At 31.5% G+C, this 23,159-nt stretch overlaps 1 protein-coding gene across 3 annotated transcripts in view; it reads left to right on the top strand.

The window, feature by feature from the left end:
• The first annotated feature begins 13,672 nt into the window (after positions 1 to 13,672).
• Positions 13,673 to 23,159, top strand: part of sigmar (Tumor necrosis factor alpha-induced protein 8-like protein sigmar) — a 59,550-nt gene continuing 50,063 nt past the window's right edge. The window contains exon 1 of one of the 3 annotated variants that reach the window (XM_040709748.2): positions 13,673 to 13,926. The gene's annotated coding sequence lies outside the window, so the exon portion shown is untranslated. The remainder of the gene's footprint in view (positions 13,927 to 23,159) is intronic. The other 2 variants (XR_005863638.2, XM_040709746.2) reach the window with 2 other exon arrangements.

Below are 23,159 nucleotides of genomic sequence, written 5' to 3'. Positions count from 1 at the left end.
ACATATAGATCGTTTCTAGATGGAAAATGTCCTTATTTTGAAAACATACATAAATACATAAAATTTGTGATAAACATAAATACGAGTATGTAAAAATTAAAGTAATTAAATGTAACTTAACAAATAAAATAAGTTATTTTCCTAGCTTATTTCCTTTTCACTAGACTCTTGCTTACTTTATTGATAGATTTTAGTCGAATAAATGTTCGAGTACGTATACATTTGTTGATAACTTCATGAGGTTCATTAGGATATTTACTATGAAGGATTTTCTCATCCATAACATCCATAACAGCTTAGTATCAACATACTGGTTGTCTATTGAAATCTGAACACTTAATAATTTAAGAATTAATTAAAGTTGAGTTATTAAAACTATTTTATATTTGAACATGTTAAAGCATGAACAATTAGTTACAAAACAAAATAAACATTTGCACACTCCAATCAGTGTGTTGTCTCCAGGATCACCATCTACGACGTCAACAAGTCCGAAACGTTGTAGAGGAAAAAGGGTTCTGTCAAAAAATGCTAAACTGGACCCGCAGGAGTTAAAGAAAATGGACCAGGCCAATCTCCTCAAGTTCATGAGGGCTAATACAAGATATCTCTGGGTCACCAGACTGTCCAGAGATTTTTTTTTAAGTGGGTAGAAAGAGCCCTGTAAGTAGACAGGCCACTTTTGACACTAGCAATGAAAGAAACCCATCTGCTTAGTTGCAAGACTCATTTGAATGAGTCTTTAGAGTTCTTTTGAATTATTTTATTACAATTTTGGCACCAAAAACCCTTATGCCAACCCCATCGACTACACCTTTTGTGTGCATGTTGAAGGAAGGCCTGAAGTGTTCGTCATCCAAACATCGAAGCCCTCAAATCCGCTGTGAGTTCAGCACTGGGACGTCATGACAGATGAATACATTGCAGTGGGTGCTAGGACTTTGGCATCCACCTGGAAGCCATAATTCCCGATAAGGACGGCTACATTAATGATTAAGAGGGCTCAGATGCACATCTATTTATATTATTCATTTGTTGAAATTCTATTGTTAATTAATGAATTATATCTGTTTCAAGTATAAATTCAAAGTGCTCAGATTTTAATGGACCACTTGGTAGTAAACAATAAAAAATAATGATCTCATCAATAAATCTCAGCACTCCCCAGAGCAGTATATAGAATCAAATAGAAAAAATATAGCAGGAGTAACTGCGGCTCTTATCGGATATCGTCTCAACTCTGCAAGTTTCTGTGGATGGATGAGTTTACAAGACGTACACTTCGATTAATTGGTACTTGCTGAGTAGGATCTTTGAAAAATGATGTGTATTCTCTCGCCCTTTTTTTGTTGCAGAATGTTACGACAGTAAACATTTGATTCATGACCTATTTTTCACTTTGTTCAAAACTATATGTTCTAAAAATACTATTTTGCGGTTTACTTCTATCGATATTTTATATAATTATCAAATAAATGTTATAAATCCACATGGTCATTTTTTGTGGTGCTTGGTAAAATGATTGCAGAGAAAATTGTTGTGCGTGTGCACGTCTAAGTGTATAAACGGGTAAAGAATAAATTTTTGCAATATACGCAAAAATAACAGAACAGGAGCAAAAAGAGTGTACATTGCTTTCTATCTCAATTTCTTATCTTTTTTGTTGTTGTTGTTGTAGACATTTAATTAATTCCCTTTTTTTAATTCGTATTCAATATACCAGTTCCCTTTTTCGTTAAACAATAATTCGTTTTTTTGAATTTTTTTTGGTGCGAAGCGACACCCCATACCTTAAAAAACTTTCACACGATCTTGTTTTTTTTATGTTTCACATATCATCTTTGAAAATGGAACTTATCTCAACAGATGGAAAGTTTTTTGGGAGGATATTGATATCCCAGGCCTTCAATTTTTCATATCTGTTGAGTGAGGTATTACTGAAAAATCTAACACCCTTCTGTATAGTGAATAAAAAAAAATATATTTTTTCTTTTCTCAGCATCAGCACTGCAGCTAGAAACTTCAATTCCTAGAACTGAGAAAGACATTAAAAAAATCTAATTTGCAAAGACGATCACATGTCTTTAGATATTCGTTGCAGTTGGATAGGATCTCAGTCTTCTCGATGTTGATGGAGAGACCAACAGTGGGGGTACGTGGGAGATGGAATATGCCAGTTTTTCTTGTGTTCCCGTAAGAAATACAATAAGATCATCTGCGTATAATAAGTACTTAAGTGATTTATTGTCAGACCTTCAAGGGTGGAGTTGCATTTGGTAATCTCGTTTAGTCCATTTATTGCGATTAGAAAGGGTGATGGCGATAGCAAATCACCATCCCGAGCACAACTTTGAATGAAAAAATTAGAATGAGCACTGGGAATGTCAATACTCGATGATGAGTTCCTAAGAATGGACGAGATCATGTTAAAAAATGCATACGGGAGTCCGTACCTATCCAACTGTTCGACAATGAACTTGGGTGAGTCAGTATCGAATCCCTTTACGAAGATACAAAAATTGTAGTACATTTGGTCGATACACATTAGTCTATATAATCTTTTATAGAGTGCGGTATATCATCCAGAAGGCGTGACACCAGAAATCCTTTCTGATCGGTTTATATAATGTATGGACAAATTCTGAAAAGTATTCGATTCAATATTCCGGTGAGTATTTTATATGAGGTATTTTATATGGCTCTGTAAATTTTTATGTCATTCTTTGACTTGTTCTTCTTTAGGACTAAAGTTAATAATGATCCAATGCTCTTGCAATCAAGAGGAAAAAAAATCTTGAATATTTCCTTAAACATTTCTTCCAAGATTGGAGAAAGTAAATTTTTAACCCAAGGTCCAGGGTTTGTAAATTTTTTTTCCCAACTTTGGGTAAACTTCTGTCAATAGTGGTGGATCGGTTCTAGGACTGATTTCCTAATCAGTCTCCCCCTCATTCCTTCTATTTCGGTCCGATCTTTTTCTACTATTCAACAATTCTAAGTACACATGAAGATATGAGTTTAAAAACTCTTTGTCACCAAATGAATCTCTTCAAATACTGCAATTAATATACTTTGGTACACATACTTCTGAAGGTTGAATTCTATGAAGATAGATGTAAAACCCATCTTGATTTGTGATTATATCCTTGTAGCTTTAATTATGAGAAATATACATAAATATGTATGAACATGACTCTGTATCTACTACGTATTTGTGACTGATTAGATTCTTTAATGAAGCTTTAACTAACAACTGTAATCGTAGTCGTAGTATAGCATAGAACATCAATATTCCTTTGTGTGAATTTGTACATTCTTTGCATATTTTATGAGGATGATTTTTTTTCAAAATTAGATGCTCCAAAAATAAAGACCCTTACATTTCAAGAATTACAGAGAGATTTTGTGCAATTGAATAGAAGCCAATAATCAGATTTATCTTTGAGCGTAGAATCCAAAACTAATCCCAGTTTTTTTTCTCAGTCATCTGAATTCTGAAAGATATATCTGGGATTTCAGTAAATCGGGACTCTTATCGTTCAAAGTCATTTATCACCCTAACAACAATCAGTAAATTTAAAGTAGGAATAATAAAACTTATGTTAAAGTGTCTTTTATGATTATAAAGTGATTTTATTGACTCCGTATCTTGTTATGAACTCGATGTATTTCAATTTTTAGTTTGAGAAATGATGAAAAAGTTTCGAAACTCTTCTTTAGATTCTTATAACTTATGCAATTGAAAAATGATGAAAAAGGAAACTCTTCTTTAGATTCTTATAACTTATGCATAGTGACGAGGAATATCATAACTTATATCATACAAAAATATTCAATGTTCAATGAGATAAAGGAGGTTTGCCTGGCCTTGCCAGGGACATTAAGAAATTCAAACTAATTCAGAGCTCTTCTTCTTTTTTAAAGAGCTTATAAGATTTAAAGAAGAAAAAATACTCATGTTGAACTATCGTTTGCTCATCTTTTATATTGTTGTGCAAAGATCCTTTGTTTTATTATTTTTTCTCTCTTTTTTTCATCAAACATCAATTTATGTCAATATTTATGTTGCTGCATCCTATATTTTTTCATGAAGTCCCAAAAAATGTTGCCATTATGAGACATACTAAATGATTTTATAGATTATATTAATCATTAAATATTTCCAGTGTTATTTAAGCATTTGCCCTGAGTCATTTGCCGCTAAGTCACCTTGACGCTAATTAAGGTAAAAAATGAGTAGGGATACGTTTTTTTTTTTTTGGTTTCTTTTTTTTTTTTTGTAGATATTATGGATACAATAATAATTATTATTTATGTATTATTGTTTATCTCAAGGGAAAAACACATAGAATAACTATTCAGGATAAACAGTTATTTTTTTTTTAATAGTTACCATCATCATCATATTAAAACAACACGCCAAAAGATATTAATGTACAAAGAAGGATCATTAAGTACATGTATAACCTCAAGAGAGACCTTCCTTATTTAAGCTGTACGGGATATTTTGATAATGTGTTATAACAATGACTTTGAATGGATTGCATCATTAATCATTTGGATATCTTTTATCACTCGATAGGATGAACTCATTTTCCTTTAATTTCCAAAGGAATGAACAGAGACTTGGATTGAGTCCATATTTTGAAGACTTGCAACTCAACATGTTATCACAATCAAACACAGTAGATCAGTGATGTTAATCGGGAGCATTTTGGACTTGTTAAAAAATCAACATGATCATTTGAAGGAGAGCAGCTTAGCTGTTATGGTGCTTCATTAGATTAGCTACATGCAGCTGTGACGAGGGAGAAGGAAGGATAGAAATAAAAAAGACATCGGCAGGAATTACTTTGATTTCGATCCTCAATTCTACTCGGAGTCCAACAACTACTTACAATTACACCCTGGCAACAAATCTTCAGGCTTACCCTCCGTCTTTTATGAGCACACACTATTGCTCAATCCACTTTCGGATGACTCAATAATATATTGCATGTAGTAGTCAATCCTACAGAATGAATTAAATAATAATGGTAACAGCTTGAGAAAATAAAATTTATTCTTCAGTTTACCAATTCCAAAAAGACGGGCGAGCTAAAAAAATAACTAGGACAGACAATGTTCAGTACACAACTCACTCGTGAGAAGAGATTATCTTGACCTCAATATGCGTAGGTTGGATTCAAGGTTGCTCCTGAAAGAAGGGAATATATATTATCTTATGAATAGGGTCAATTAAATCAACCAAAAGAAACTTAAACATATATTTAAAACAAGATCTAGCGAAAATAATTGCAAAAGGTTATCATTAGTTTCCACCAAATATGGAAATAATGAAAAAAAAAAAAAAGCATGAGTGCAAATAGTACTCCTTTGGGCATTTAGAAAAGTATAAGATAATATTGTTCGAGTGGTATGTCAACTATTGATGTTTGAGTTAAAATAAATATACGTCAAACTACTAATAACTTTTTATAATAGCTTTTGATATTATAACTACTTAATATTTAAATATTAATATTGTACTGATTGTAATATTTGTGCCTTTTAAAGGATATCTAATCTACACGACTTCAGATCCTCTGTTCGATTTCATGTTCAAGGGATCTCGCCTCTTTGTGCATCACTCGGTGGATCTCATCTCCTTTAATGGACTTCTGTCAAAATGAGTTTGACACCTCTTGTCTAAAGTTTTTTAGAGACCAATTGCATAATAAAGGCATTTATAGTAGTGTTGTAATCAAGTCCATCTTATCCAAGACCAGGAATTTAGGGGATTGAGACCAATTTGAGATCTAGAGAAAAACAAACTATTCTATATGTTTCTTTTTTTAGAATAGGATATAGATGCTTTGGTCGTGACACTAAGGCTAAAACATTGAAAAGATATAGAAAGAAAGACAGAGAAGAAAAAAAGAGATAGAAACAAAGAGAGAGAAAAAGAAAACGGATTTGCTCCGAGGACTTCCCTGAATGTACGTTTTTTTGGAATTCCTATTCCTAAACACTATGGGAATGCAACGAGTCCTCTTTTGTCCATTAAGCTTGAAATAATTTATTTATACAGTTTGAGACATGAGGCTTAATGTTATAACAAATTGTATAATATATCTTTTCTTTTCTCCTTTTTTTTTTTTTGTAAAGAAAAAACTAAGTATGAAAATAGAATTAGAAAAGGAAAAACGGTTAATGAATTTCCTCATTCTTCTTTTTGTTGATTATTAAGTCATTCGTAGTTGTGTCAACATCTCTCTCTGAAAGAATAATTCTCGCCCATCTTTGTTGTAAATTGATTTAAAATTGCATAATAAAATTATTACATATGAGTTTAAATATAATAACAATATTTTTTCTGCTATAATGCTATTTTAAATATAGAAGGTTCTCCTCTTGATCGCAGTAATTCATTTTCTTCCTCCAAAATCATAAAACAGGCAGCTGATATTAACAAAGGTTTTAATTCAGATATACTATATGTCTCCCTCCTGCCTTCCTCTCGCACTCTTAGAAAAAACTAATCTCTAGTTATTAACATACCTTATATTTCAAGTTACCTTGGAAGGATCTATGAGTCTAGTTTGAAAAAGCAAATAAAAAACAAAACAGAAATGACGTCGATGGAATTCCATGTATCTAAAATTCTATAGCAGGCCTACCCTCTACTGTTCACGGGGTCCCTATTTTCTTAAATCAATTCAATAAGCAGGGCAAATGAGCCGAATGCAGTGTTAATTTGTGCATGTGTAGGCCTTTGGGCAAATATAAATATGCAAGCGTCATTTTTTTTCTTGCTTTGTCATTTTTTTTTTTTTTTTTTTTTTCGGGGAAAAATTTCAAATCTTATTTTTTTAAATAAAATGCAGCACTTTTGATTTTTTTTTAATCATCTTTTTCTTTTTAGAGAAACATAAAAAAATGGCTCTTTTCAACTTCTTTCGAATTTCGATAAGTTGTGATATGATAAGAAAATGACCAATGCAATAACAAAAAAGGTTGTCAATAAAGATTAATAATTATTTTCTAATAATTAATTATTCTAACCTATAAAATAAAAGTTTTTTTTTTCAAAAGCTACTCTATAGAGCAAAAAAAGAGAATAATATAAGAAAATTTAGATATTCTCTTTCTGAAAAAAAAATATATATATTTTTATAAAAGAAGAAGAATACTTGGAGCATTTCAAAATGTCCTAACTTTTATCTCTTTTTTTTGTTGCATAGAACAATTATAAAAAAACTTGTCAAACATATTTTATAACTTAAAAAAATGTCCATCAAAATTATTTATGCAAAGAAAGTAAAAATGTTTTCTTAGTATCTATATTAACTATGTAAAAAGTGTTTGCCTTTTTTCACTATTTGATCGAGATGTGCAACCAAAAGATGTCCTTGTAGGACAAAGGAAGTTTGCATACGTCATTTTTATACCAAATGACAACTTTTCCAAAATTAATGTCTTCGAAAAAGTTGAAAATCTACCCGCTCCTCTGTACAAAATTTGTACTTATAGCATCATGCCTAAAGATTTGATCCATTATGTACTGGTTGGTCCATTAAAATCTGAACACTTACTAATTCAATAATCAATTAAGGCTGAGTTATTGAAATTAAGTCATATTTCGATTTACTAAAGCATGGACAATTTCTTTACAAAAAAAAAATTGAGCTCTGTAGCTGAACTACAAGTCAAGAAAATGATACTGTGATCAACGAATTTCCATTCTTTCACTAGGTATAAGCAGTTGGGTGTCTCTGGTACCACCTTCTACGCCGTCAGCAAGTCCTAAATGTTGGAGAGGAAGACGTGATCTGTCAAAAAGGACAACCTGGACACGGAAGAGTTAAAAAAAACAACAGACCAATCCCCTCAAGTCCGTGAGGGCACATGGAAGAGATCTCGAAGTTTGTCGTCAGATTGTCCAGAGAAAGTTGTTGGAAAGTGCCTTGCAAGTGTACAGTTTGACACCAGCAGTAAAAGGACCCCATTTCCTCCGTTAGAACTCTTTTTTGTCACTTTTGTCCTATAGCCCTGATGTCTGATGGCTTACAGTGTACCTCATCCAAATATAGGGATGTCATGACAGAGGACTACATCAACAGCGGGTGACAGGTCTTTCGCCAACCCCTGGAAGCCGTCATTGCCGCTAAGGGTGGCTATATTAATGATTATGAGAGCTCAGATACAAATCTATTTATTGTATTCTTTTGTTAAAATTATATTGTTAATTCATAAATTATATCTCTTTAAAGTATAAAATTCAAAGTATTCAGATTTTAATGGACCACTTGGTATAACATTATGCTATGTCCAAAGTAGCATTACATTGCCTTGATATCATGGTTTAATACCAGGAATTTTTATTCAAGTCTACTTACACACAGGTAAAAAAGTAATTTAAGAAGTGTCTTATTCATGCTAAGAAAAAAAATTATTTCAACATTTTTGTATTAAAAAAATGTCATCCTCCCAAAAAATTATAGGGTGGACATGTTGGAAGTCTTTTAAAATATAAATTTTATCATATATAAGCTATGTGTTGGGTCAAAAAAACAATCCTGCGCAGTGCACAAATATCAAGAAACGGAGAAAATACCAATTATTTTTTAATTATTATGCAGGGTTTATGACCTTTATTTAACATTTCAAATGATTGTCTACTATGGAAAAAAATTTAAAATATTAAATTTTCTAGTAAAAAAAAAAAAATCCTTGATGGGGGGGGGGCGGGCGGGGGAAATAACCCCTCCAGCCCGCATCCTGTGGACGCCCCTGCCTACCTATATATGAAATAATTTATTTTTTTCCGTTATAATTCTAATGTCTTGAAATCAGAGAATGTATTGATCAAGCATCGAGCTCCAAAAGTCATATTTCTTTGAAGTTATAATTATTGTCCAATTCTAAGAATAATAAAGATTGATTTTTTAACTTATAATTTTGAGTCGTGGGTAAGAAATTGATAATTTTTTCCAAAGTCAAATTTAAAGTGACTGACTGACTTTTCTTGGTATTATTTATTAACAATTATTTCATTCTTATATTGGCACTAACACACTATCTTAAAGATAGCAAATGAAAAAGATTTTATTAATATTTAGTTTGTTTATCTTCTAAAAAAATCACTATAAACTATTTATATATAATACGTAAATTTCTATGTAAAACTTCCTTGTTTTTTTTTGTTTTTTTTGTTTTCCGTCCATTTGATATAAATATAATCAAACTTGTACACCCATTTGACACTCTTGAAAATCCAACATATGGTAAACCCTGTGAAAATACTGAGTTTGGTAAATATAAAGTAATTTTTTCAAATGTTTGACCTTGTAATTTATTTGTTGTTATTGCCATCGCCAACTTGCCATGTTCCTTCTTAACCCATAATGAAGAAACATACTAAGACTAACTCGCTAATCCTTTTCTTCCTTCACTTACCTAATTACCTGTATTATTCGTATTTAGTACATGTTCTCCCTTTTTCCGTTCGTACAATAATTCCTTTATTGGATTTTAATTTTTTTGATGCATTTTCGGATTGACAACTCATACTTAAAAAAGCAAAAAAACAACTTTGAGACACGGGGAATTGATCTTGTTTTATGAAAAAAATCAACTTATATGCAAAAAAAAAAAAAAAAGTTGCCCTTCAGATACCAGGAATATAGTCTGATCAGAATGAAACATAGCCCTACGTACGTACTCTACTTCCCGACTCTCCAGACAAAGGAACCTTTTTTACGATTGTGGAATAAATACTTAGTTGATCAATGCAATTTTTTTTAATCGACGTCAAACATTTTTGGCTATCCGCTCAATCAACAAACACTCAAAGTTTGTAAATGATGTAAATCGTGACTATTTTGTAGCTGGTCCTTTTTTTCAATTGGTAATATACAGAATGAATTTTCTTTTTGTTATGTATTTCATATTTCCTTTCATGATGTTCTTATCTTCTTGTCTGTTCTTTAGTGTATTAAAGTACTGTGTTTTACGTATTATAAATAGTCTCGTATTGTGTAAATAAATTAGAGTATGGTTTTGTATTAATAAAGAATACATATGATCTTATAAACAGTGTAGTCTTATTCCTCCACGCCATTTCTTCTTCTCATTTGTCTCTCGGTCATCCTGGATCTATCCACCTTATAAATAAGTTTGTGTCTCTCCCTCGTCAAGACGCAACACTTTTCCATAGCTGTTGTCATTATTATTTAACTCCGGAGTAGTAAACTTTCATTCCGGAGAAAATTACATTATAATCCAAACCGGATAGATCATTCATGTGTGCTCATAAAAGACGGAGCTTAAAGATTTTGTTGCTGAGTGATAGTTGCAATTCTTTGTTGTACTCAGAGTAGAATTGGAGATCGACATACGAGTAATTCTTGCCAACGTCTCTGTTTATTTCCTTCTCCCCCTCGACATTTCCTGTCAAAGCAGGTCTAATGAAATGTCATAGCAGACAAGCCTTGTCAGGGTTACCATATTATTATTTTTTTTAACGTTGTTCCCATGATACACACAATTTTCATCACTATACAGCCCAATATTTAATATACATATTTCAGTCAATTATGGACTTTGTATTCAAATTTGTGTTATTAGTTAAGATACCCAAACACTTAAACGATAGCTTAGAACCTTTTTTGATTTAAGATACTTATATTAGTTCTAAAATCGTCCTTCAAATAAAAGCTATCATTGTTTTATTTTGATGATTGATTTTGGCTACTTTAAGGCTGATTTGCAGGTCATTCTAAGGATGAATAAAGATAACACTTTTCTACAGCAAAAAAATGATCAAAAACAACATATGCTTAACCTAGTAAAGTTTGATCCCTGGATTCCAAATATGGCTTTATTTTTTCTCTATTACCCTCGTGGCCTACAAAAAAAAAGCCCATACATTTTTTGTTATTTTTGACTATTTTTAAGGTTCAAAGCTTTTTAAGCGCTTGCTGTTGAAGATAGGGATAAATTATGTTAATATATTTTGAAGCCTAATGTTAAAAATTCTTAAACCCATTTTTAACATGTCTGCATCTTGCTCATAACTCAAGTTATCTTTGTTTAAATTAGAAAATAAGTGATTTTTGTCTTGAAGCTCATAGCTTCAAGACGAATATATTCAAAAAGTTTAAGAGTGTCTCATTTGATAGCTGAAAATCTGAACTTTAATTTAAAAAGAAAAGCTTTCGCAAAACCGCTCTATATTGTTGTGAGTTGGAGATAAGGTCATAACAATATTTCAAGGATAAAACTAATTTTTGAACTGATCTCATAAGGAAAGTCCATATATTTGAATGCCATAGCTTAAAGAAAGAGAAATAAAGATAGAGAGAGCGAAAAAGAAAAGGAGCAGCCAGAGCTTAATAATTGTGAAATGAAATCCCTCTTGAGAGTAGGATCCTAATTTTAGGATTATGTGTTCGTCAATAGCGACGAGAGCATTTTGAATCCCTCGTAACTAAATCCCCGCTGAACTGCCATTGGCCTCTACGATTTGATTTTGTGAGGATTTGCTCCGAGGACTCCCTTGAATGTCTGATTTTTGGAATCCCTCACTCACTACAGGTCTGCAACGAGTCATCAGGTTTTCCATGGAGCATGAAATAAGCATGCATGAGTGGTATATTTCAAACTAGAGAATTTTAGAGTCAATATAAAATGATAAATCTTTTACATGAAATAAATCTTAGATCGCCATCGGAGTTGATGGATGGAGGTGTGCTGATAAAATTGGAACGTAACATTTCTTAACATGATGATTAATGTGCAGGCATCGAAACATCACGGAACAAGGGACCCTTGATATGTGACACCAAAATTTTTTGAAAGCGGCTCTTACTTACAAATGGCTGACAACAAAATATAATCTATATTTTTGAATTAGCGAGGTAAATCACTGTACAAATAATCATTTCTAAGTTGTTATATCATACTCACTTATTATCATAAAAAAGTCATAAAAAGAGTACCATGATAAATTACGGTATCTATGTTTAAAGAACTCTGACATGATCCTTCACTGATTTGAGGGTTGGTAAGGTAATGTGACACATTAAGAACATATTTTTGAAGATGTTTTATCATAAGAATTAATATAATTTCAAAATGATAGAAGAAGAACTTGAGGTGAACACACCCATTACTATGGCTACTAATAATTTCGTTTATATTTTTTTTACCTGTAGGTAAATGATTCATGCTAATAAAACTGTCGAATTTATAGGGTTTTTCTACAAGATAGAGTTATTTGATTTATTCATTTTTTTCATAGCATGAATGATTTTTTTCAAGGGGCTAAATACTTTTTTTACCAATGGGTCCCGTTAAATATAGTTAATCGTTGAATATTTAAAGTTTTGTGACTTAACCAACGCATTTCAAAATGAAAGGGATAAATGCTTATACAAGTATATTATACCAAAGCATTTCATGAGTTGATGGTTCTTTAATATCGAGTTCGAGTCCCCATCTCTCTGATATTAAAAGTCAAGATAGAGTCTCATCTCTTGGATTACGTATAAAATCTGGGGCAAATATTGCTTATAATCACCTAAACTGTCTGGTTTCCCTATTTTAACAATAATCAAATGGTTTTTATTTACAACATTGCGTCTTCAATGAATCCACTTGTCAGTTTTTCATGAAATAACTCAAAGTCTCGGTACTATAAATCTCTAATTAGACGATTTTATTGACAAATTTAAATGAAATGAATCAATTACCAGAGTATTCTCTTTAATAAATCTTCAAGGTTCCTCCTTGAAGCTTGGTTTCAAGCTGATAGTACAGGCCTTAAGATATGAATGAGTAATGATCAATGCATCATTGACTTATATCACCTGTGGAGCTAAGTGAGCGTGTAATAAAGAATATGCTTCTAGTGGGATTGTTCTTGAACTCCCTGACAGATTGTACAATCTGCAAATATTTATCAATCTATTTTAAGTAAGAAAAAACGAAAATCTCTATAAGTATCTGATCGATACTCAACTTGTGCCCTGTTGATGGGAATTATCAACGTGTCTAGCCACTAAGAGCTATTTGGTTATCATATTATAATCATAGTGCAGGGTAAGATAGACTCTTGGCATTTTTTGAAGGGACTTACACAAGGAAACCATCTCGTAGTTAAGGAATTCACTTTTTATCCCATTTGAAAACGTGCCCTCCAAACAATGCTACGCATAATACGAAGTTTCACTGTTGTTGAATAATAATAATAAGTTGATCGATTTTAAGATGAATGAAATCCTTAGTTGGTTTTTTTAACTAATAAATAAATCAATAAACACTGGTAAGTTCTATTCCGTAATGCCTGGTAGTTTTTAGACATAAATCCTTCTTCAAAGGGTCTTATTAGAAAGAGAATATACTGACACTTACTTATAATTGCATATTAATTTATAGGCAAATTAGTATATACCCATCCAGGAACCAAAGTGTCAATATACAGCTCTTGTGGACGCACAAACTCCTTCATATTTATTATTAGTAGTAGCCGTTCATATAGGACGTGAAAAAAAGAAAGAAATAGGAGGGTAAAGAGAGAGAGAGAGAGGAAGAAACCAATCAACCTAAGCTGCTTTGAAAGCGGCTGCGCTGGCCCAAGAGGAAGAATAATTTTTTCGCGCGTTCCATTCTTTTTTCTTTGCTTCTTGAGTTTTTTTTTTGTTAGATAGTAGAACGAACGACATACTCTCAGTTCAGTAGCTTCCTCTGTTTCGCCTCTACTGTTGTTGCCTCTCTGTTCATATCATATTTTCCATCTCCCTGTATTAGGTTCCTTGAACTACTAATCCATTATTTTACATGAAGCATAATTAATAAATAAGTCATTTGTGAGTTTGTGTTCTTTGTGTTTTATTCTTGTTTTTGGTAGTGATCAAAATACCCGGGATTTTACGTGTATTCGAGGTAAGAAGTATTTCTCTTTTTCAACGATTTCCCAATTACGCCTTTTATATTTAATTTGTTGTACTAGTTTGAGTGACATAAAAATATTCCTGATAAGAATAAGAGGAAGAAGTGATGCATTTATTTCCAAGAAAATATTAATTTTTTGTCACTTATTATCAGTCACTCACTAGATTCGGTAATCAAGAAATATAAACATAGTCGTGGTTAGTGGAAGGTAAAAACATTCATTATTCACATATTCCATGTTTTGCTTCCTCAATTTCTTACAAATAACCTAGAACGAATTGTGGCGCGGCAAAACAAAAGTAATGTTGTAAAAATAAAGTTAACATTCTCAATTTGGAATTTCTTAAAGGACTCTATTTTTGGTCAATTATGGACAAAGATTCAATATTGAGAAGGCCAAGAATGTTTATTAGTGTCTAGAGCAGCTGTTTCCAGCTGGGTATTCTCGGAGCCCTTGTGCTTCGGAATCCATCGTCAAAGGGTTCTATGAGAGATTATATAAATAATTAATAAAACCTTTGGTTAAGCTGTTTATAAAACAATAACTTACTTAAAAAATAATCTAGGGCTCGGCAGTGATGAAAAGGTTTAGAATCTCTGGTCTTTATTTGATTTATAAGACTTTACTTGGCTCTAATATAGACTTCTAAATATGATCCATAATTTTCAATTATTGTAACTGAGAATGATGTGATATTTAAGAGCAATTTGCGGCCCTTAATCCAAATTACATAAGGAATACTATTATATCATTTTTGACATTGTTATAACAAACGACAATCGTCCAAAGTGCTTATTTTTAGTAATATATCCCGGGGGTTAGCTTATTAAATTAATTTGACACACAACAAGTCCTGTATTCCTCAACATGAAAGTATCGACTAGAAACATAGATGTTCTGCCATTAAAGGATTAATTACTATATGCATTATCTTATAAATGCATATATGGGGAACATATCTTTTAAATACTGAAAATCCAGTAGCAAATATCATATTCAACACTGTCCTCTTCATTGAAGAATCTCTTTTTGTAAGTTATAATATATTTAATTCTTTGCTTAGTTCGTAAAATAGTCGTAACAACAATTTTAAATCGGGTAAGAAACTACATATTGTAAAGAAATATTTCTTTATTTAAGGGACATCTTTTGTTAACCTATGAGAGGAGGGAAGTCTTAACGACGATGACTCTATGCTCCTATAGTTGCTTATTGTGAAATATTCTTCCATGTTTGTTTCCCCAACACACACAAAAAAAAAAAATACAACTGGGTTAATTAAATTATAATTTTACTTACTTTCACGGTTTGAAACTATGGATTAAAATCTTTACTAGATGCCATGTAGCTAATGACATATCTCACGATAAAATATTGTATTAGGAAAAAGTAGAGAAATTTACATCATTTTACACGCGTGATACCTATGTTTAATTGGTACCCATGTTGGATTTTTTAAAGAAACTCCTTGAAAAGCACATTTCATTAAGTAGGACCTAATACATCTGAACTTTGTAGAAGTAATTAATTATTTAGATTGTTAAAAAGTATGAGACTATTATCTGCTTTTAGATATATTTATGAATTACTTGATTTTTTTAAAATTTTGATCAATTTATTAAACTTTATGGCCCGTCTTGAGGTCATAAAAGGCCTTAAATCAAATATTGACAGAAATCAACATGATTTGATGGTGTTTTTTTGTTTATGATATTTTGACGGTCTTTCTGGGGTTATTCTGATCTCCTATTTGCTATAAGGGATTTTTTATATTTTATTTAATAAATTATTTGATTCCTCAGAGAAAAAATGACGTCATAGATCAATCTTCTCCAATATTTATAACAATAAATACTCAATAGTTTAATTAAAGCCTAATTTAGGAATAAAAATAAACTATTCTTGTGCTTGAGATATAGTTGAACTAATTCAACTGGTAAAATGAGATACTTTACTATCCAAAATTTCTAAAAATTATACATTTTAGAGGGCGTTTCTTAATTTGGGGTGTATTTCAAGGACCAATAAAACCCTTTAAATTAATTAATTATGACATAATGCGTCTAATATCCATGGCATATATGATCCTTGCAAGCATTCTTCAAAAGGTTTCACAACTTGTTTTTTCACAAGACTTCGACCTAAAACATACATCCAAGCTCTTGAAAAACTTATGGAAAAGAAAGAAGCCTCCTCTCACAATCTCTTGCTCAATCTCCTGCCCCTTACAAGTAAGAATGAGTTGTGGAACATTTTGAAGAATGCTTGAAATGATTTCAAACCTGCCTATCTTGAAAAACCAACAGCAAGAATACCTAAAGTATGTAAATCAGTGGAAATGGTTATGGGAGGATTTTTTGATGAAGCTAAAATTTTTACAAATCAATGCTTATACCCATATTTAACATTCATTTTAATAGCTTAATTACTGTGTTACCTGATGATATAGTCATAGATAGTTAGAAAAATAAGTGAAATTCAATTTTTTCTAAAAAATTTCCTACCAGTGTATATTTTAAACAAATAAAGTCATCAATTGATAATATCAGAGGTTCAAGTCTTGATATTGATACTAATTAATTGTAATGTAGCTCTTCAAAAATAAATGATTAAGCTTTATAAATAATGAGAAAAGTATCAATAGAGCTTTTTCACAAGGATCTCACAAATTTGGTATCCCTTTTTGGGTTCTAGGCAACCAAGTTTTAAAACAATAAAAACCCCTTTTATCATGAATATTAAAGAAAATAGTGAAGTATTGAATGCAAAAATGGAACGAACAAATGAAAGAACTTAAATTGAACTGTTAATAAAAAAATTGAAGCTCATTTTCCTTGTTTTATTGTATACATACATGACCCTAAAATCTATTATAAAAAAGTAATTATATCGTTTAATAATCATATTTCCGTATTGTAGATAGAAATTACCTATTATAATGGAAATGATATTTTATTTTTCTTTATATATCCTATTGTTCTTGCCCTATATCGACCAACAAAATAAAATTGTACAAATCTTGATATTTTTGGAAATTTGCATTATATATTACTTTGAGTTAATTCAAATACCACTGTTTATACTGGGCATCAAGCAGGGTTCGCAAATTTTACCCATGACCCGGATTTAACCAATGCAGTATAAAATACATTTTTGCCCAAGATTTTACCATGTTTGGGTAAAATATATTTCCACTATTTAAATACAATACATTTGATATTGAACTATTTACAACCCAATTTATTTTTGATTATATATTTAAAGTTACAAAAGTTAATTATGAATGATGTATTTCTTGCGGTCCTCGATCATTCGATTGTAATATGCAAGTGTGCCTGCTTTAACATTACCTAATTGGTTGTGGTGTTTGAGATGTACCAGTCCGTAAGTACTGAATACTCTTTCAATGGAGCTGGAGGAAGTAACATCAGTGTGCAATTGTTCCATCAGTTCAATGAACCTGTTATGCAAGAAGCATCTTTTATTCAGAGCTTTCCACCAGCTTAGGGGAGGATTAGCACCAAAAAAGGTTGATGATAGGGGTGCAACTTGTACTTCAAATAGTTTACGGCCAATCATAGTCTATGACGTCACTATTTTCGATTTGATATATAGTACCGACTGCTGGGGAAGAAAACAGATTTTGACCAAACACGCTACCACTCATCTACTATGACGTCAATATTAAAAGAGTGGTGGAAGTCACACATAAGTCGTACACGCGTAATGGTATAACCTTGGTTTTACTTAGAGTTTTTGTGAACCCTGGATCAAGTAATATTCAAGTCTTTTTTTTATTCATATAGCCAGGTTTATTAGAAATTTGTCCATACTACGTGGTAACAATATCAACTTTGAGCCCCGAAGATGGCGTCTTCTTCAAGTATGATGCAATTTATGACGTCAGTGAAAAATTATAGTCTTCTTTTAAAAAAATATATAAATTTACATAAACAAAAAAAAAGTACATTTCCATTTTTTTAATGTTATATTTCCGTGCAAGTTAAAATAAATGCAATGTAAATTGATACCAAACTATAAATGTTCCTTTGTGCAACAGCTCTACTTAATCAAATAGGTATTTTATGCATTAAATTATTTGTACATAGTACATATTGTGTATGTCTAAAGTTTTTCGAGTGGGCTACTCTTATTATTGCCGCATTAGATTAGTCGTGCATTGTATATCCATATATTTTCTTTTCCTCCATCCATTTGATATCAAGCGGATGCAATCAACATTATATTATGAAACAATGCAGAAATATTTCTTAACAAGAAGTCTGTTAATATGTGCCTATTAGAGTTGAAACACGCTCCAAAATCTAATTGTTACTACAGGTTCGGTTTTAAGAGAATTTTTCTAGAGCAAGTTGTACCGATGATATTTTGGTTCAGACCGCGATGTCAGGCCGAAATTTAATAGTTTTCAAATCCTGGACCAATTTTGTGTTCAAATATAATTTATGCAACAAATTAACTTCATATAACGTTTTTTTGGTCCAATTTTTTTATAAGACCGGTTCATACCGAACTTCTTTAATGGGCCGAATTGGTTCGGTCCATTAAAAATCATAACTGTCTCAAATTGATCTAGGATTTTTATACCAAAGTCCAATACTAGTGTCTATAGTAACTGTTTCCTTACATTTCTGTACGATCATGTAGCCTAATTTAATCTATACTATTTATTTTATAAATAGTATATATCTCTATCTCTCCAAGATAAGAAAACTAGTTTTATTATTGTTCAAAGATTGAATGACAATACGTCGATTATATTGAATATTTGAACTGATGAATTCTTCTTGCATTCATTTGTATTTTTGTAAACCTTACAATCCATATAGAATTTTGTTTTTTGTCATACATACAAGATAAAAGGACTTTCCTTTAATTTATCTTGAATGTTTGTCCACCATGTAATATAATAATGACACTAGGTGTCTCATTGCTATTTATGTAGTTAGGTTATTTAATAGAAACCCCAACTTTCTATTAGAGGGGACCCACACAAACTTCATTACCTTTTTTTTAGTCCACCTTACGTCTGTATTATATCTATATCAGTTAAAAACTTGAATCCAGGGTGTATAAGAAATTATATGTATTTCGATTATATTCGATTTTTATATTGTTTAATTTATTTAAAACGGCCTTAGATCACCAACACCAAAAATCACTCTGTATTTGGTTGTCAGATTTCTATGTTTATCAAGTTGTTACGCTTAGTGCCGAGCGGAATATTTTCTTCAAAAAGAAACAGAAAAAAAGGTACAACTCCGGCAAATAAATCAATTATACCAAATACTATTTATCTCTTCAAGTACTCATAGACTGTAATTGTTATATTATTCCTCCACAATTTTTAAGATGAATGACATTTATGAGGTGTGTCAGAAAAGTTTCCGACCTCAACGTCAAAATTGTAGAACTCATAAATAAAAGGTAGTCATATCTATCCAGTACCTGTTGACAATTACTCACTAAAGTTTTAGCCATTTTGTAAGAGCAGTTAGTAAGTATCATTTGATTAATTTGATGTGAGTGTTTTTATGAAAACGGACAAAATTGAGAGTATTAAGCTGTCATTAAATATTTGTTTTTGAAAGTGCAACTTTCAAATAGATTCAAACAATAGCAGACATATAATTGCTCGTTATCCCATAATTTGACGCGTCCTGGTCAATCTAACTCAGAGTAATTGAGCCAAAAACAAAAAGTGTTACGTGAATAATTATTTTTGCATAGAAAAACGCCCAGTACTATTTGGACGGGATACAGAGATGGGAGCTTCGCTACGAGAAATGTGTAGAGTTCCAAGGAGACTATGTTGAAAAATAAAATAAAAAATTCAGAAAAAATGTCTTGTATCCTTGTTAGGCTGGAAACTTTTCAGACTACCTTCATATATTACATAGTTTTTTATTCGATACTGTATTATAAAATTGCTTAGTAATATTTTATTAAATATAACTATTATTAATAACTAATAAAATGGCCAATATATACAACGAGGGATCAACAAGAAATTGTATTCCTGTGTTTTTGGAAACGGAGCCTAAGTATGCAATGATTCATAATTTATTACTTAGTTTATTTAACACAAAAAAAATTAAATTATGAAGTAACCCTTACGTATCAAACAAGGCAAGGGAATCCACAGCCAAATACATGGGGTATTTTTTTTGTTTAATGTTCTGAAATTTAACATTAAGGAGCAATTATGTTCTTACTTCAAATGATACATTTAGTTATTTTTGATCGTTATTTAAACCATGCCTATCCAGCGTCTATTAAACCTGAAGGCACTCTGAAGAAAAATTATTAAAAAAAACTTGTCTGGTCGATTATATTATCAAATATATTTTAATTTTATTACTATTATATTTTATAACTACAGCCTTATCATAGTAAAAACCATAAAAATACTAATAAAGTAACACACCTGTCCATGTTGGAAGATAATATGAATTTCTGAGAGTGAAAGACACACTGAATGAGTGAAGGTATAATAAATTATGAGTAAACTACCTTTTAATTATAACATTCAAAAGAGGGACGTTAATTTTTTTTAGAGCATGCCCCCTTTCTTATAGCACTGAGTTCAAAACATTAAGTAAGTTGATATCTATTATTATGGAAAACTTACGGATTACCAACATCAAATAAGTGCAATCAACCTAGATCAATTCCCCTGACCAATTTAGAACATAATCAGTGGACCCGGATGTCAACATTAGGCCACCAATTGAGTCCCAAATAGTTACATGTATCAGAGTCGTTTGAAAGTCAGTGCAAAGTCCGAGAGGTGGCACTACTGGCACGGTTCGAGGTTATGTTTAGTTTATAGCAGACACCAACTTTTAGCCAAATCGGTCTATTTCTTTCTGTTTCGCATTCGTTGGACTCGAGGAAGTGGAGTGGGCTTCTAAAAAAAGACGAAAAATAATTTCGTGTCTTAATAAACATTACTTTATGAAAGGCAAAACGGCTCAGGAAACTAAAACAAAGCTTGATAAACATTATGGGGACTCTTCATCGTCAATTAGAACAGTTTATAAGTGGTTTCAAAATTTTTGTAGTTACCACATGTGTACAAGTGACGCTGAACGTTGAGGTTACAACTCCAGAAATCATTGATGAAATCCATGATATGGTGATGGATGAAGGAAGAGTGATGGTGCGTGTGATTACTAGTGCTGTGGTTCTCTAGAGTTGGAAACCTATTTTAATTAATTTTTTGATCACAACTGCTGAGGTGTGAGCTGGTGCATTGTCGTGATGGAAAAGGACTTTTTTGTGGGCCAATTATGTGCATTTTTCAAGCAGCTCGGTTTTCAAACGGTCCAATAACGATGAATAACATGCACTTGTAATAGTTTTACCATTTTCCAGATAGTCGATGAGGATTATTCCTTGCAAATCCAAGACAGTCGCCATAATTTTTCCGGCCGATTCCTCAATTTAAACGAATACCATACAGAAAGAAATAGACCGACCTGTCTTAAAGTTGGTTTGCATTCTTCCAAGAGATACTATTAACTAAACATAACCTCGATACACGCCAGTAGTGTAATCGCTCAGACTTTACATGGCTTTTCAAACTACCCTCGCATTTACTTGATTTCAACTAATAAGTTCAATTATTATATAGAATATTCAATTTTGCATTGTCTTCTCCACGTATTCTGTAAATTATTCATGTTATTTTTTTGTAGTAACTTGCAGAATTTTCTTATACTAGCTACAACTATAAAGTTCAAAGCTTGATATGACTTGTTTTGTTTGTATATATGATGGTGTGTACATGCTGTGATTTTATACAAGCAGTTGCTATAAATTACAGATTATGAAGAACTTAAAAAGATTAATAATTCATTTTTGATTTGAGGTATAATTGGTGATGATTGAATTTCCATTTGATTTTTGGTATATTAATTGGTTAATTAATTCATTTCTGTCAAAAATTATTAATGGATCATTATTCCGTCGTACATTGACTAATTCAAATTACGCTCTAAGAAATTTATACATACGACAGTGGACTGAAAAGTATTCGACCTAGCAAAGATACAAGACATTTTTCCTGTTTTATTTCAACATAGTCTCCATGTAACTTTACACACTTTTCCCGAGGGGTGCTCCCATCTCTGTAACCCCTCTAAATATTACTCGGCGTTTTTCTCATAAAAATGATTAATCATACAGGTGATTGATTGCTTATTCATTTGACAAAAATCTTTGCAGTCCCCTGTGTTATCATGGTGTATCCACGTTTCATCAACGGTGATACATCGGGGCCTAAACTGCGCCACTAGAGCGATACTCCATTTTCCCAAAAAGATTGGCATCAACTCACTCAAACTACTGTTACGTATTAACTTCGAGTCCAAAATGGCTGAAACTTTCCTAAGTAACTCTCAATAAATACTAGATGGATATGACTAGCTTTTATTTACGAGTGCTTCACACTTTCTCTTTGAGGCCAGAAACTTTTTATAGCAAACCTTGTACAATACATAAAACATATTAATTGTCAAAATGAAATGATAGTATCCATCAATAGCTTGTAAATTGAATGGAATTTGTTCTAACCGATTATGAGTGGGTCTGCATATGTAGTGGAGTAAATAGCAGCACGCTAAAATTAAGTACTTATTCGAGTCTTTGAAATTCACAATACTTTGAGTCAATTTCACTACAACTCTTCCCTATTTTTAATGTTTCCTATGTTTAAATGCAAAAATTATACTCTAACCACTCAGACGTTGCGTCTGTGACGTCACATGTATATACATGAGTAAATAATGTAATTAGTACATGAGTAAATGTTTCTTGAGGGGAAATGTTTTTTAACAATTTCTCACAAGTAAATGCACTTTTATGAATAATCACCCAGTCACTGTGTCTTGAAACATTCATGATAGCATACACGCTTAATGTTGTGATTACTATAAACAAACTTGATTTGGGATTTCCATCTGATAGATTTGTGCCTTGTTTGGAATGAAATTTGAAGAATGAGAGAGTAATTATGAAAAATAGTTATTTATATACTAAGCTATACTATACTATTTATAAACATATTCACAAGTTTAAAGTTATAGTTAAATTTGTAGAGATGTTAAGAAGGTAGAAATCCCGGTGAACGTATAATGTCAAAGGAGAATCTACATATCTGATGCAAACCTATAAAACAACGTTAGATTGAGGATATTTT

This window comes from Lepeophtheirus salmonis, chromosome 4 (genome assembly GCF_016086655.4).
Source record: "Lepeophtheirus salmonis chromosome 4, UVic_Lsal_1.4, whole genome shotgun sequence".
Classification (NCBI taxonomy): domain Eukaryota; kingdom Metazoa; phylum Arthropoda; class Copepoda; order Siphonostomatoida; family Caligidae; genus Lepeophtheirus; species Lepeophtheirus salmonis.
Note: the sequence above shows the minus strand (reverse complement) of the source record. Positions and strands in the feature narration are given on the sequence as shown.